At 37.0% G+C, this 15,265-nt stretch overlaps 1 long non-coding RNA gene across 1 annotated transcript; it reads right to left on the bottom strand.

Annotated features, from left to right (window-relative positions):
• Positions 1-374: 374 nt before the first annotated feature.
• On the bottom strand, positions 375-11,979 carry Gm41469. Its single transcript, XR_876146.1, has 4 exons — positions 11,751-11,979; positions 11,526-11,618; positions 9,892-10,098; positions 375-557 (listed from the first exon to the last, which is right to left on the bottom strand). It is a non-coding gene; the product is annotated as a predicted gene, 41469 (long non-coding RNA).
• Between the last annotated feature and the right edge of the window lie 3,286 nt (positions 11,980-15,265).

Below are 15,265 nucleotides of genomic sequence, written 5' to 3'. Positions count from 1 at the left end.
AACCTTGAAATAGACCCAACTATCTGAAGTCTTAAATACCCTTGTTTTTCCAGCTGTGTGTTATAGAAGGGCCTACAGAGACCAAACAGTTTACACTTTAAAGACTTCATTGTAATGGGAAAATATATGACAGAAAACTACATTTTAGTGAATATAAACATAACTGAAAACAGAAAATACAATTTTTAGTTTAGCCAAAGGGCCCGTGTATCTTTGTATAAAACTCATTCCTTCAGCTGACCTGATTTGAATTTGGATTAGTTCCCATTTCATTATTTCTTTTGTTCATCTATGTTTAATGATGTAATTCTCTTAATCCATACTTCAGGTATGCTCTATGGAATGTTGTGACTGTTAACGTGATCGTAATGTTCATGAAAGTACATGACCCCTTCTGTTGCTCACCACTTGCTCCTCAAAAGATTGTCGTCTGGAAGGAGGGGAAGAGTTGGTGGCTCTTGCATTCAGAATGCTAGTTGTGTGATAGAAAGACAGGATCTTGCATTCTGGTTGCTTCGTTTCATGATTTGATGCTGGCCAGTTTTGAAAAGAGCTCCCTGATCACAGAGTGATAAAAAGTTATAAAATATATGTAAATATCAGGGCATGCTCACAGTTTAATTTAAAAAATTGTGAATATACATACCCTAGAAGACATTAGAAATATAGGTTAAATTTTTCATAGACGTCAAGAATAGTAGTTTGAGAACCATCTGTATGCAGTGTTTGCTATGGCTACAAACTTGAATCAATTAGCTAAAACTGGATTATAATTCATTATGAATTTTATTCCAGGAGAAAACACAACTGAGTTATCTCAAGACATCTTAAACATGTGTTTAGCAATATATCTCTGTACAATGATAAAGCTGTGTTTGGATACTAGATGATACAATGTTTTGTCCACTAGATGGATCTAGAATATGTATATTTTAAACTAAGAAATCTATTTTTCTAACTGTATTATGTTGTCATCACATAATTACCTATTGGCATTCAGGATGATAAATAACCAATACTCTTACATAAATGACAAGATTAAGAATAAAGTAAGGAAAACAAATGAGCTAGAAGAAAGAGTAAAGGAGTAAGAAAATCAAATAATATTAAAACTCTTACTGGTTAGAGAAGAGTGAGAAGTAAAAAGAGCTAGATTGTGCTAGTTTGAAGGAAATAGACCATATAAGCTCATAAGGAGTAGCACTGTTAGGTGTGTCCTTCTTGGAAGAAGTGCATCACTCAGCATGAGCTTTGAGGTGTTTGCATACAATATATTCTGATTACAGATTTTCCCTCTCTTAACACTTCCCATTCATCTTTCCCGCCCCATCTACCCAAATATCCACTCTCTCTTTCTCTTTCAAATTAGAAAACAAACATTGATAATAATAATAGTAATTGGTAATAATAATAGATGAGATAAATAAAAAGAACAAAACAAATGGACAAACGCAGGGTTGGAAAGAAACCTTAGAAAAAGCACAGTGCACACAGATGCAGAGACGCTCACATTTGCACACATAGAATAGCAATGTAAATAGAACCAAAACTATAGCACATATGCAAAAGACTTATACAATTAACAAAAGGTTCATTATGGAACAACAACAAATACTAATGTCTAAAAATACGATTTTTTGTTAGATATTTTCTTCATTTACTTTTAAATGCTATCCCCTTTCCCGGTTCCCCCTCCAAAAACCCCCATCCACTCCCCCCTCCTAACTGTTCACCAACCCACCCACTGGAGCTTCCTGGCTCTGGCATTCCCCTATACTGGGGCATAGAACCTTCACAGGACCCAGGGCCTCTCCTCACACTGATGACCAACTAGGCCATCCTCTGCTACCTATGCAGCTAGAGCCATGATTCCCACCATGTGTTTTCTTTGATTGGTAGTTTAGTCCCAGTGAGCTCTGGGGTTACTGGTTAGTTCATATTGTTGTTCCTCCTATGGGGCTGCAAACCTCTTCAGCTCCTTGAGTACTTTCTCCAGCTCCTTCAGTGGGGACCCTGTGCTCTGTCCAATGGATGGCTGTGAACATTCACTTCAGTGTTTGTCAGGCACTGGCATAGCCACTCTCAGGAAAATGCTATATAAGGCTCCTGTCAGTAAGCACTTTTTGGCATCCACAATAGTGTCTGGGTTTGGTGGTTGGATATGGGATGGATCCCCAGGTGGGCCAGTCTCTTGATGGTCATTCCTTCACTCTCTGCTCCACACTTTGTCTCTGTAATTCCTTCCATGGGTATTTTGTAGCCTCTTGTAAGGAAGATCAAAGTATAGCAGCCTTATTTATAATAGGTAGAAGCTGGAAAGAACCCAGATGTCCCTCAACAATGGAATGAATACAGAAAATGTTGTACATTTGTACATTGGAGTACTATGCAGCTATTAAAAACAATGAATTTATGAAATTCTTAGACAAATGGATTGATCTGGAGGATATAATCCTGAGTAAGGTAACCCAATCACAAAAGAAACATATGATATGCACTTACTGATAAGTGGCTATTAGCCCAGAAGTTCAGAATACCCAAGATACAATTCACAAAGGACACGAAACTCAAGAAGATAGAAGACCAAAGTGTGGATAAAAATTACTATTGAAATCAGTGTGTTTTGGTCATCTACTTCGCGGCAGACCTGCCCTCAAGTGTAATTTGCATACTTAATGTGTCTCCTTTACCCCCTTAGTAGCAGGACCCCATCTGCCACAGAACTGTGCAAGCCCTCTGCATGCTTGCCAGTCTCTGTGAGCTCATATATATGTCATCCCCGTTGTGTCTAGTAGGCCATGTGTCCTTGCTACCTTTCATCCAGTTAAAATATGCTAAGTTCATGTAAGCTTATAAGTCATAGGAAAATATCAAATGGTGGAATTTAGCACCAGGGATATGGAAAGCTGATGCTCTATTTGCTCTCTCTGAAAACTATGAAAATCTTTTTAGGTAGACAAATTTGACTTCCTGTTTGAAGGTTTGGAGACTTGACTTTGCTTTGTACATGAGAGAACTTGAAGAATGAAAGGAGATTCTATTAGTTTAATTAAAGTATTTTTGCCATTTGTCTCAAAATAATGACTTTTTTGTGTATATCTAAGAGAATATGATGTTTTGTTTGTATTCCTATTTACATCTGACTTTCAGGTAACATCTGAAGTGATTTTACTCAAGTTGTCTAGTTAAGGACATGATTTGCCAAAGATCTGTTTGCTTATTAAGTGCTCAGTAAATTGAACCATTCTTGACATTCTGTTTGTTAATTTCATTTTCTAGTACAGTGCTAATCTGATGTGTAGCAATGCCAAGAGAGGAGGGAGAAACTAGGAGGACATCTGTATGTGTTCAGTCGAGAAAGAAAGAGAGAGACGACAGAGAGAGACAGAGACAGAGGCATAGAAACACACAGAGAGAGACAGAGAGACAGAGAGAGACAGAGACAGAGAGACAGAGAGACAGAGAGACAGAGAGACAGAGAGACAGAGAATAGCACAGAGACTCAGAAATATTAGGTCTCATATTTTAGAAGGATAATATGCTTTTTATTCCCATTTTCCTGAAACAGAATCAAAAGGATTCACACTCTGCATTAAGGCATTGGGCCTCATGCCATGCTGTATCTTAGGTAGGTTACCATAACCCATCAGTGGGGTTTGATATGTGTTAAACAGGTAAACACTGAGAACTGGCAAGGAAGGGTGATTTATTATCTTTAACAAACCACCTGTCTCACAGTGCCTCCTTACTCCTTTCCTTCTATGGACTCTCATTACAGATCTCCTGGAGAAAGAACAGTTATCTACTCACATGTCAACTCTCCATCCTCACCTCCAACTACCATATCCCACTGAAATATACCTGATTAGAAACATAAATGCAAAACACTGTGGGCAATGTCCAGTGTTTGAGCCTTTGTCTAGATTGTTTAAGGCCCTAAGTTCCACCCCCAACACTGTGAAGAAGTAAAAATAAGTGTATATGAATTTTCTGTAAATGAAGATGTCTAATATATGAAATGGGAATTCAGTTCATGACATCTCTCAGAAAAGCAGCAGCATCTTCATTTGCAATTGATGAAAATTATAGAATGTAGTTCTCCTATGATGGTGCCTGAAATGCCCTGAGTCAAGGTTGTTGCTCCTCTGTCATTAACACACACACACACACACACACACACACACACACACACACACACACGGAAGCATGTACTTATTGCAGTACATGGAGACTTGAATCACTGCTATCATGAGCAGAAGTATATTTTTCTGAATTAACTCTAATCAAATGCTGGCCATTGAACCCACTTTTGCTACTAACATCCATGCTTTTAATACAAGTTTTTCAGATGCAACAAAAATTTTTATTAGGTGTTTTCCTCATTTACATTTCCAATGCTATCCCAAAGGTCCCCCATATGCTCCCCCCAACTCCCCTACTCACCCACTCCCACTTTTGGGCCCTGGCATTCTCTTGTACTGGAGTATATAAAGTTTGCAAGTCCAATGGGCCTCTATTTCCAGTGATGGTCGACTAGGCCATCTTTTGATACATATGCAGCTAGAGTCAAGAGCTCTGGGGTACTGATTAGTTCATATTGTTGTTCCACCTATAGGGTTGCAGATCCCTTTAGCTCCTTGGGTACTTTCTCTAGCTCCTCCATTGGGGTCCCTGTGATCATTCTAATAGCTGACTGTGAGCATCCACTTCTGTGTTTGCTAGGCCCCGCATAGCCTCACAAGACACAGCTATATCAGGGTCCTTTCAGCAAAATCTTGCTAGTGTATGCAATGGTGTCAGCGTTTGGAGACTGATTATGGGATGGATCCCTGGATATGGCAGTCACTAGATGGTCCATCCCTTTGTCTCAGCTCCAAACTTTGTCTCTGTAACTCCTTCCATGGGTGTTTTGTTCCCAATGTAACTGAATTTTTTAAGTACCATCTGCACATTAAAGTCTTATGCAGGGAGAAGGAGACAGCTTTCTATTTTAGTTAACAGAATCACATCAGACCCCAAAGAAGTTTTAGGAAATTTGGAGTTCAAACTGATCTAAGTCTCATACAACTGACTAGATGGCGATCCATTTATTTAAAACAAATTTGTGGTTTGGTAATGGTTTTCAAATGAGATCTACATACAGTTGCAAAGCAAATATCAAATTACTTTTGAAAAACTGAAAATGAAAAAATATGTATGCGCAGCCCTTAAATGATGTGCCTTTGAGATGCTAAAATGTGTAGTTTCAAATGCTAGAATATTTGAAGAATATGTCTCTGGCTTAAGAAAATAAGTAGAAGTGGAACTACTTGGGTAGAAATTGTATTACCGGTGTAATTGTTAGCTTTTCTAAGTGATTCATGTAAAGAAAATATATACTATTTCCCACAGAATATAGCAGACGAATCCACTGAGTCCATTGCAATGCAGAGAAGGTGCTAAACCTGGGTGGAAGAGTCTGAGGACTGTACATTCCTGAAATAATCCTTTAAACACTAGAAACTGCCTAAAATACAGTAAACTCCACCTGGCTTTTCTGTCTCATGCACATACACAAAGTATTTCAGTTTATAAAGGTGGTCTTACATAAAATACAAGATTTTCCTTATCTGTTTCAGAATTAATGGAGATTACATACACAATCCCCACTATACTTAATGCTTGTAAAATAATTTGAACTTAAACAAAACCAACCTTAGCTAATTGAAAGGTACAGTGATGATAGTAACTTTGCAGAGACAGATGTAGTCATGTGATAAAACTCCTTTGTTTTACATGTGCTTCATGGATGCAAAGCTACTAGACCCAGTTTTGCACGGATGCAAAAACTGGACATGGGAAATTCTTTGCTCAAAGCAGAAATACAGGGACAGGACCTAAGTCTCACCCACAACCCTCAGTTGTACACTGTCTCCCTCTCAGATCTTAAGACAATTCTCCTCACCTTTACTTGGAGAGGTATTTATTCCCAGCCCAATTTATGATCCAAATTCTAACCTCTACAAAACAACAGGTTTTTCAGGAACCTAAGTTTATCTACCCGAAATCTAAGGGAGTTTGCTCCTTTTAAACCAAATAATCCTCTTGTATACTGAATTATCCCTCAGTGCCAACTAGCTCACTTTAATGTTCTTTGATTAAAAACAATTGTGATTTATGAAGCAGAGGTAATAGCTCTGTGTAAGATCCCGCTGTTATTAACAGCGCAGCACGAGAGCTCTCAACACAAAGGCTTTGTAGCAGAGAAACTTGAAGAAAGGCTGTAACATATTTCAGTGGGGACATTGTGCAGGCTGAGCACCCACTGATCTGAATAAATTTCCTAACATCAATGAATTTTTAATAATTAGACTGTTTATGAAAATAAATCACACCAGACAGACTTGCTACTGCACTTTCTGGATGCATCTCACATGTTCTACCTGAACTACAAAGCAAAAACATCCTTTCTGAGTCTCATAAATACGTCCCTAAGTCTCACAGATTGATTTACTGCAAGAAAAACATTTTCACTAAATTATTTACCATTTAATCTTAAGATTTCACTGCTCTTTAAAAGGATTTTTATTTCTTTCAGAGTAATATTGATTATGTTTTGGAAGAAAAAAATGATGAAATTTAGGGAAAACAGAAATTATTGGAATAATTTTCCTATACTGTGAAAGGTCCATATTGCTTTTGTTTTAAATGACAATCTATAAATGTAAGTGTATAGTATTATAATATTTAATACGTGGAAATTGACTGCACCTATTATTCCAGATGGCTAAGAGTCTAGTCCTGAAGTACACTTATATAAACATCTAGTAAGAGAATGCTTGGGGTTAGGAGTTGCAGTGTTACAGGGAATAACATGGAGGTCTAGTTTTGAAAGTGTATTCTTTAGACTACCCCTGTGAGCTGTCTAACTTTCACGAGTGCTATTAACACAAGATCGATCTTCTTTTTCTTTTTCTTTTTCTTTCTTTGTGTGTGTGTGTGTGTGTGTGTGTGTGTGTGTGTGTGTGTGTGTGTATGTGTTTGTTTTGTTGGTTTTTTGTTGTTGTTGTTGTTGTTTTTTTTTTTTTTTTTTTTTGGTTTTTTGAGACAGGATTTCTCTTTGTACCCCTAGCTCTCCTGGAACTCACTCTGTAGACCAGGCTGGCCTCAAACTCAGAAATCCTCCTGCCTCTGCATCCCAAGTGCTGGGATTAACGGCGTGCGCCACCTCTGCCCAGCAAGGTCAATCTTCTAAATTCACCTCTAAGGCCCAACAGAGGGTAGCAAAGTCTCAGTGTACATACAACATGGCTGTGTTCTCGAGAATTGCGTAGTCATAACCCTTCCACTTTACAAATGATAAAAGTTCACTTCTGAGAAGTGAGCTATCCAAGGTCACACCAAAGTCATAGATTATCTGGGCGACTTTATGTTCCTTTCTTTTCATTTTTCTTTTGTTGTAGTGGCAGAGACTGAGTCTTACTACACAGTCCAAGCTGGCCCAGAGCTCACTGTGTGTGCCAGGCTAGCTTCAAACCTGCAATTCTCATGATTCAGCATCTTTAGTGTTCCAATCACACACATACATCACCATGCCTCCCTACACAGTCTTTCCTCTGTCCTGTTAAGTCTGCTTCTTTACCACCATCTCTTTCATAGCTGAAGATCAAACCAGACCTAGCAGTGTCTAGGAAATAGCTATAGGTGTGATAGTCTCACTATAGTTAGCCTCGTCTCATTAATCTGATAGTTAAAAAAAATAGTAAGCCCTTTTAAATTTATTTCTTTTAGATTTGACGATGTTCTAACAATGTCTCTTTTGTTCAAGGACCGTTGGGTTGGTTTATTACATGATGAAATGATAAAGGCTGAACCTGCAATGGTCAAGTAAAGATCCTTCATAAATGGTTGGTTTCCTTTCCTTTCTAAAACAGCTAAAAGGATAGAATAAAATCTTTCCAGGTCAAAATAGAGAAGGATACCAGCCCCTTTGAACATGTGAGAAAGATAAACTCATAAGAATATTAGTTAGAAAATGCTAGGTTTCTCACATGATTCTAAAATTTGTGGGAAGAAATTTGGTAGGCAAATGAGAAAGAAAGTATGGGGATAATTTCACTTCACCATGAAAGGCCAGTGTTGGTCTTGTTTTAAATGAAAAGCTGTAAATCAACCTTAGTACGATACTGTTTGAATTGATATTCATTGAAAGCGACCCAAGACTTTCAGAATCATTACTGCCACAAGGTTGCTAAGCATCGCTCTAATGTACATAGAGGAAAACTAAAGACTCTAAAACAGGCCAAGACTATTCAAATAGAAGGGTCTCAAGTGGTCCTGAAAGAAACGTGACCTGAATACCTCCAGACACTGGCAGAAGTCCATCCTGTCATTGCTGGTCTATAAATGAAATGTGATGCAGTAGTCCCTACCAACTGAAAAATGATTCCACTAAGTGTCTCTCCATTTTCATTCATTAAAAAGGTATATATGCTTATCCAGCTATCTAGATTTATGTATATATAGACACAAAACTTGTGTGTGTATATTAACTTTGTGTGTATATATACACACAGACTTGTATATAAAACTTTGTGTGCATATATACACCAAAACTTGATCATAGACAGCAAGAGCCTTGTACGCAGTAGATGACTGAGAAATAAGATACGGGGCCTAATTAAAGCTATAGTGTTCCTTAAGACAAATTATTTTAACTGTACTTCTTAAACCAGAACTGTGCTTTGCCACATAAAAGAACAAACATTTCATTAGTAAAATGTAAATAAAGCAAGCTTGTTCGTTCGAATAAAGAACAATACAACTTACTATAGACTTTAAAACACATTTTATTTGATAATGGCCAACTGGGTTTGTATGCATATTTACTTCATATGAAGTCACAAGCACCGTTTATTTTCAGTATCAAAATGTAGAAAGAATGCTTTCAGTTGGCCAGTAATTTTTTTTCTCTACTGAGCTTGTACCAGAAAACCATCAATCACTACCACAACTCCAATGTGCCTTCTTTGTGGTTGACATCGAAAACAACCCCCCATCAACTATCCAAATAGCTCAGTTCTCCTTCCTCGCAATTCTTCTATCTTGATTTCAGTGACACTAAATCTTCTCCACTCGCTTTGACCTAGCCACTGTCTCCTCTTCTTCCTGCATCAGGGACAGTTTCCAGCTCGATTTTTGTCTCTCCATGTACTCAACAACACTTTCAGTTTGTTCTTCTGCTGAGTAATTGCAGTAATAATTAAATGCACTTAAGTAATCACTTCCCTAACCTATGTCCATCATATTAGATCTGGTGCAAAGGAATATCAGTGTGTGTCTTTTTTTTTTTCCACTTCTCAATGGCAGGGATACTTTCAAGTTCATATTAACACACTCAATGTGTGTTTTCTAAATGAGTAAGAAAATGAGAAAGCAATAATATAACATATTCAAAGCACAGTGAGTATTCCATAACTTTTTAGTGTCTTGATTATTTTTCAGTCTTTTAAGAATTTCATACGTGTACACAATGAGAAATAATCGTATCCACACGCCTCATTGCCCTTTAACTTTACTCTACCCTAAATTCTCCCAGTGCAATCCTTTCCCAACCTAATCCACTATGTTCAATTAGTGATACCCATTGATATATGTTGTAAGATCATTTTGTGAAATATAGGAAATTGCCACACATTCAAGAACAGGATGTCTTCAGATTGCCTAATAGCTATCAAGGCCAATAGCACAATTTATGAAATTTTAAGAACTAAGGACTAGATAATACCTCCCAATCTATTCTGAAATTTTGCTGATTGATTTTGCTTTGGTCTTGTATACCTCTTATAAGTTCATGACCACACCTTGAATAAGTTCATGATTACAGTAAACATGCCAAGTCTGGAAGTTTACCTTTCATAACACTCCTCTTGATCATCTGGTCCTGGCTTATCTCTGTTCCTGTTTTAGGATGTTTCCAGAGGCTTGGTAATGGAAGGGGGCAGTGGTTGAGAAAGATGAATGGTTTAAGGATGAGTACACAATCTTTTGTTCTCCGTTCTTTGACCTCTCTCTGTCCACCTCTTAGCTTCCCTGAACAAGACTGGAAAGACTAGAAGTCTATGGGTATAAAAGTAAAGAATTGAGAGTATAATTTGACACATAATTATAACAACAGCACGTTCTACCATAAGGCCCATGATATCCATTTAGTCCAACTATAAAATCACTTTAAAGTAGTATAAACACAAATGATCTTGATTGTTTATCCTTATTAAACCCAGAAGTTACTGTTAGTTGTTTTAATTTTAAATCAAATTAACAAAATTTATTGCCTTAGTTTTAAGACTGTGTATGGCTCTAAGAATTTTTAAAAACAGAAAAGCTAAACTAATGGTGCTAAGGGTAACTCTACACATTATCCTACAAGTATTACTAAAGGATATAAATCAAAGACAATATTCACAAAGAGGATAGAGAGAGCAAAGAGATTTTAAATGTGGCCACCATGGAAAGTTCCATGGAAAGTTAAATGTGAGCTAGTCTAAACCTACTAGTCTGTTAGAAGAACATTTTGATGAAGTCATGAGAACGCATACTTATTTGTTACTTACACTAATTTTTACATATATACATAGAAACATTTTTCTTGACTAGAAATTATGAAAGTGATGTGATATTACAGTATGAATTGTGACAATATTTCATATTAGAAAATGTTTTACTAGTTCAAATTTATTCCCCTCCATCTACCTACTAAGGACCAACCTCTCAGCTTGGAGAGGAATTCTGAGGAAGGGTTGTCTTAGAGCTGCAAAACAAATGCCTGGAAGTCAGATCGTGGGTCAAAGCTTGTGACTTATGCTCTGTCCCAGACAGCTTTCTAGCCAGCTCTCTCTGTTCTTTCTTTCTCTTTGATCAGCTTTCTCAGCACTCTCTGTCTGTGTCTCTGTCTCTGTCTCTGTTCCTTTCTCTCTCTTTTCTGCTCGAGACAGTTCTCCAAGCAGTCATCTCTTGCTATGTTACAAAATTGTCTGGATAGCTCATCTTCTGCCAATCATAAACTCAACTTTTAGTTTACATATCAATCTAGTCATTTACTTCAGGATTCCTTTTCATGATCCTATGAATCAGCATCCCGTGACCCCAGCTTCTTAATTCTTAGGAGACAGCAAACACATATTTCCTTTTCACATTGCAGAAATTCAGAAATCTCCCTTCCTCTGTTAAGCACAGAAAATAAGCACAGAAAATAAGCTGTCCTGAAATTACCATTTCTATTACACCTGGGCCTGAATTAGCCCTGTTTCAAGCTGACCTTGAACTCAGGAATCTGCCTGCATTTAGATCTGCCTAGCTTTCCATCTTTCTGACAATTTGGCTCACAGTGTAGCTGCCTCTGATCCTCTAGATCTGTCAAGGCCCTTCTATAATTCATATTTGCATCTTTATATTTTCAGATAGTTGAAATATTATACGTTTGAACCCATGATTTTAGAGTTTTTTTCCATAGCCTTCGGGATTGCCCTGAAGGTCCCAGAGTTTACCATTTTGCTGAGACATTAGCCACATCTTCGTCCCTCTGACTTGTGTTGTCTCTGATCATCAAGAAGCCATTAACAATAACAGGGAGGATATTTCTTGGAGGGATATAAAAATATACACATTATTATATAAACAAGCCTTATGCCCAAAGCAGCCCTCAATACTCCTGGGGACCCACACCCCCTGTCCCTGTCCCAGAGGCAAGAACTATGTCATTATGTCCTCACCAGGGCCATGATGGACTTCATACCCATCTCTCTTCAACTTTTCTCACAGTAGATCCAGCTCTTAGCAAGGGTATGATCTGTACACGTTTTTGTTGTTGTTGTTGTTTTTTCCTTTATCTCCAGCTTCCCGATTACAAACTTTCAAAACTCCATGTGTGGGAATTGGACCAAGATGGAGCCACATTCCTACACTGAAGAAAGATCAATTTTGAAACATTATGTTGATAGAGGTATATTTGAGTTTTTGGCCAGAGGAATTTGATGTCTCAGATATGCTCTAGATGGAAAAAATATTCACTCATTCTATCATATAAAACAGTTTTATTTTGTTTTAGAAATTCATAAATACTTCATATGCTTCACTTCTATCCTCCCTCAGATTCGTGTTCTCTTCTTTAACTTATATATATATATTTTTTACACACACACACACACACACACACACACACACACAAAATCATGCATCATGTACATACTTACATCTCAGTCCACTTAGCTTTGCTCAATATACCTGTTTAGGGCTTGGGATCAGGCAGCCTATGTGTACTTTGTTCTATCACATGAATACAGGCAGCTAAAGGGGCTGGTTCTTAAAGAGTCCCAGAGTCATTCTCATTCAGATTTACAACTGGGAGTGATTCAAAACCAGGAGCAGATTTTAGCCATCCTTCTTTTGTGCTATTATCTACATACCTTGCATGGTCCTAGCCTTTGATTTCATGTTAGGGTATATGGAACATCGACAATATGCTTTCATTTCAGAGAGAGAGAGAGAGGGAGAGAGAGAGAGAGAGAGAGAGAGAGGAAAAGGAAGGAACCTATGTACATGTCAAGCAGTAACATGCATACTCCAGAAGATGAGAACATTAACTGTACCATGTTAATCTCAAATCTGATATATACAATAAATATCACACTAAATCCTGTTCCACATTCTATATTGTAACATTTTATTAATATTTCAAAGCACATTAATAAAGAACATATTTAATAGACATAGCCATATAATTATTTATAATAATAAATGCATTACCTTATAACCACAGCAAATACTAGTGTTTAGTAAGCCCCAGTGAAGTCCATTAGGCACACAAATATATGTACAAGTAGATAGAGTTTTGCCTATAAACTTAACTTCAGATCAGAAACCTGGGTACAGAGAACGTAAGCAATGTGTTCAAATTTTTGTTGCAGGCTACAATTCAAATCCAAATATCAATAAACCATAGTTGTTGTATTGAAGAATATCAACCACAATTATCTCCTGCCACCATCTTCTCCATATCTCTTCTCTCTAGCATACTCACTGACCATCTTTGATCAGGCAGACCAGTTGAATGTTGCTTATTTAATCTCTTCTCTGCACGTAAGTCTTTGTCACTGTGTTCTGCCTATCTTTATAGAATCTGAATAATTCTGTTATTTGTGTACATTCAGTCAACCTTCTACTCCTCAAACAAACATTGACTAGGAAGATTGAATAATGTGTTCAAGTCCATCCTTCTGACTCATTAAAAAATAAAATAAAATATGCTAGGTTAAAATATACTGTAGTTAGAAAACAGCTTGACACATGACTCTCCTGTTAGAATCTTCTGAGTACTGAGATTACAGGAACATGTCAGCATGCCTTTTTTTGTTGTTGTTGTTAGCATCTGTTATTAAAAGTCAACACTCTTTATACATGATTCCATCCCATGTATAACAAAATTTTTTAAATCTCTAGGCTTACAAATATATGTTTTATTTGCCAAGAAAAGAAGATTAAATAAAATATTTCACTTAATGTCTTCTTCCCATTTTTAACATTTTTCATTTCATAGTTATAATAAAACGTGAGCTTGCCAATGGTTTAATTCATAGTTTTTCATAAGGCAGGGATCCTAAGGCTCTGATAAATTAATCTTTCTATTGTCTTTGCTTTTGTCTATTATTTAATAATTATAATAGAAGAATACTCAGGTAGGATTAAGAGACTATCTTTGAGAACATCAATATGAATTTTCTATATATTTAGGCAGAGTTCCAAAATTTTAGAAAGAAAAGTCATATTTGGAGAAAAAGTTAGTTGAAAGTCACAATACATAGTTTAGATATTGTTCTAAAGAAGGAATAACCATTTTAATCCTGCTTCTTTCTATTTCTAACTAAAAAAAAAACCTTGGGAAATGTTACTTGTGTTGTTCATTGTATAAAGGAAAATGTTGAACTCAGCTTCAACAGCCTCCTGTTCCTGTGATAAATTTTTATTTTATGTCCTTACAAAGCAAGTGACAATTTGGTACAGACAGCATCTTAAAGAATTGGTTTATAAGGCCATATGACTGTGGCTCTCCCCAAAAAAAAAAAAAAAAAAAAAAAAAGTAACCAAAAATGTCAGGTCATTTATTCAAATGTTTTCTGACATAGTTCAAAAAAAAAAAAAAAAAGAAAAAAAAGAAAGAAAGAAATTCAATTTAAAGCAAAACACAACCATTTTCTTTCTATTTCCAAATATATACTACCTGATATTTGAGGGCCTTAAGTTTTATTTACTTCACAGGCTCCAGTGGTTCTCTAAGGAATAATTGCTACTCTCCCAAAAGAATTTGGATGGGCAAAGCTCTCTGACTTTCCCATCCCCAAATGACTCTTGGCATGGTTTCTTACATACTGTTGACAATACCAAAACATGCTTGGCCACTGCCCAGCTGTGCTTGTATGGACCCCAGTGTTCTGAAGCGCAGCCATTCTCAAATTTGGCTTCATAAAGGAATCACCTGGGGAGCTTTGAAAACTACTGATGCAGGGGTCACAGTTTCAGAGTTTGATTTATAGGTCTGGCCTAAAGCCTACACATCGGGTGTTTTAATAGCTCCTCAGATGATTCTAATGAACAGGCAGTGCTGAGAATTCCACAGGGCTGGAGCTGTGCAAACGTGTGAAGCAAAACAGATTCTGGACTGTTCAACACTCTGCACTCACCGTTCTGAATCTGCCCCTGTAGCACTCCTGGTGGATGCTTAGCTGGGAAGAAAGTACACTGTTCATTGTTGCTCCAAAAGTATTCCAAGATAAAAGCAATGTTCCAGAAATTTCTGATTTAGAGATACTACATAATTTGTACTAGGTAACATAATGATTCTTTTATTTGTTTGTTTTTATATTTAGATTTATTTTTAGTTTTGTATATGGGGTGTGTGTGCATGTGTGCATATGTGTATATGTGGGGTGTGTGTGTGTGTGTGTGTGTGTGTGTGTGTGTGTGTGAATGCGCATGTGGGGGTGTATACAAACACATTTGAACTGTTGCCCAGCGACACCAGAAAAGAACATGGATCTCCTGTAGCTGGAGTGATAATTGCAAGTTTCTCCAAATGCATGCTGGGAACCAAACCCTGGTCCTCTGTAAGAGCAACACATACTCTTAAGCCCTGTGTCATCTTTCTAGCTCCAGCAAAACAACAACAACAACAACAACAAAAAGTTATGTTTCAGCAAAACATGAAGCATGATTTGAATGCAATGTCACAAAT

This window comes from Mus musculus, chromosome 16, assembly GCF_000001635.26.
Source record: "Mus musculus strain C57BL/6J chromosome 16, GRCm38.p6 C57BL/6J".
NCBI classification, from domain to species: Eukaryota; Metazoa; Chordata; class Mammalia; order Rodentia; family Muridae; genus Mus; species Mus musculus.
The sequence above is the reverse complement of the archived record's forward strand: the minus strand, read 5'-3'. Positions and strand labels throughout refer to the sequence as shown.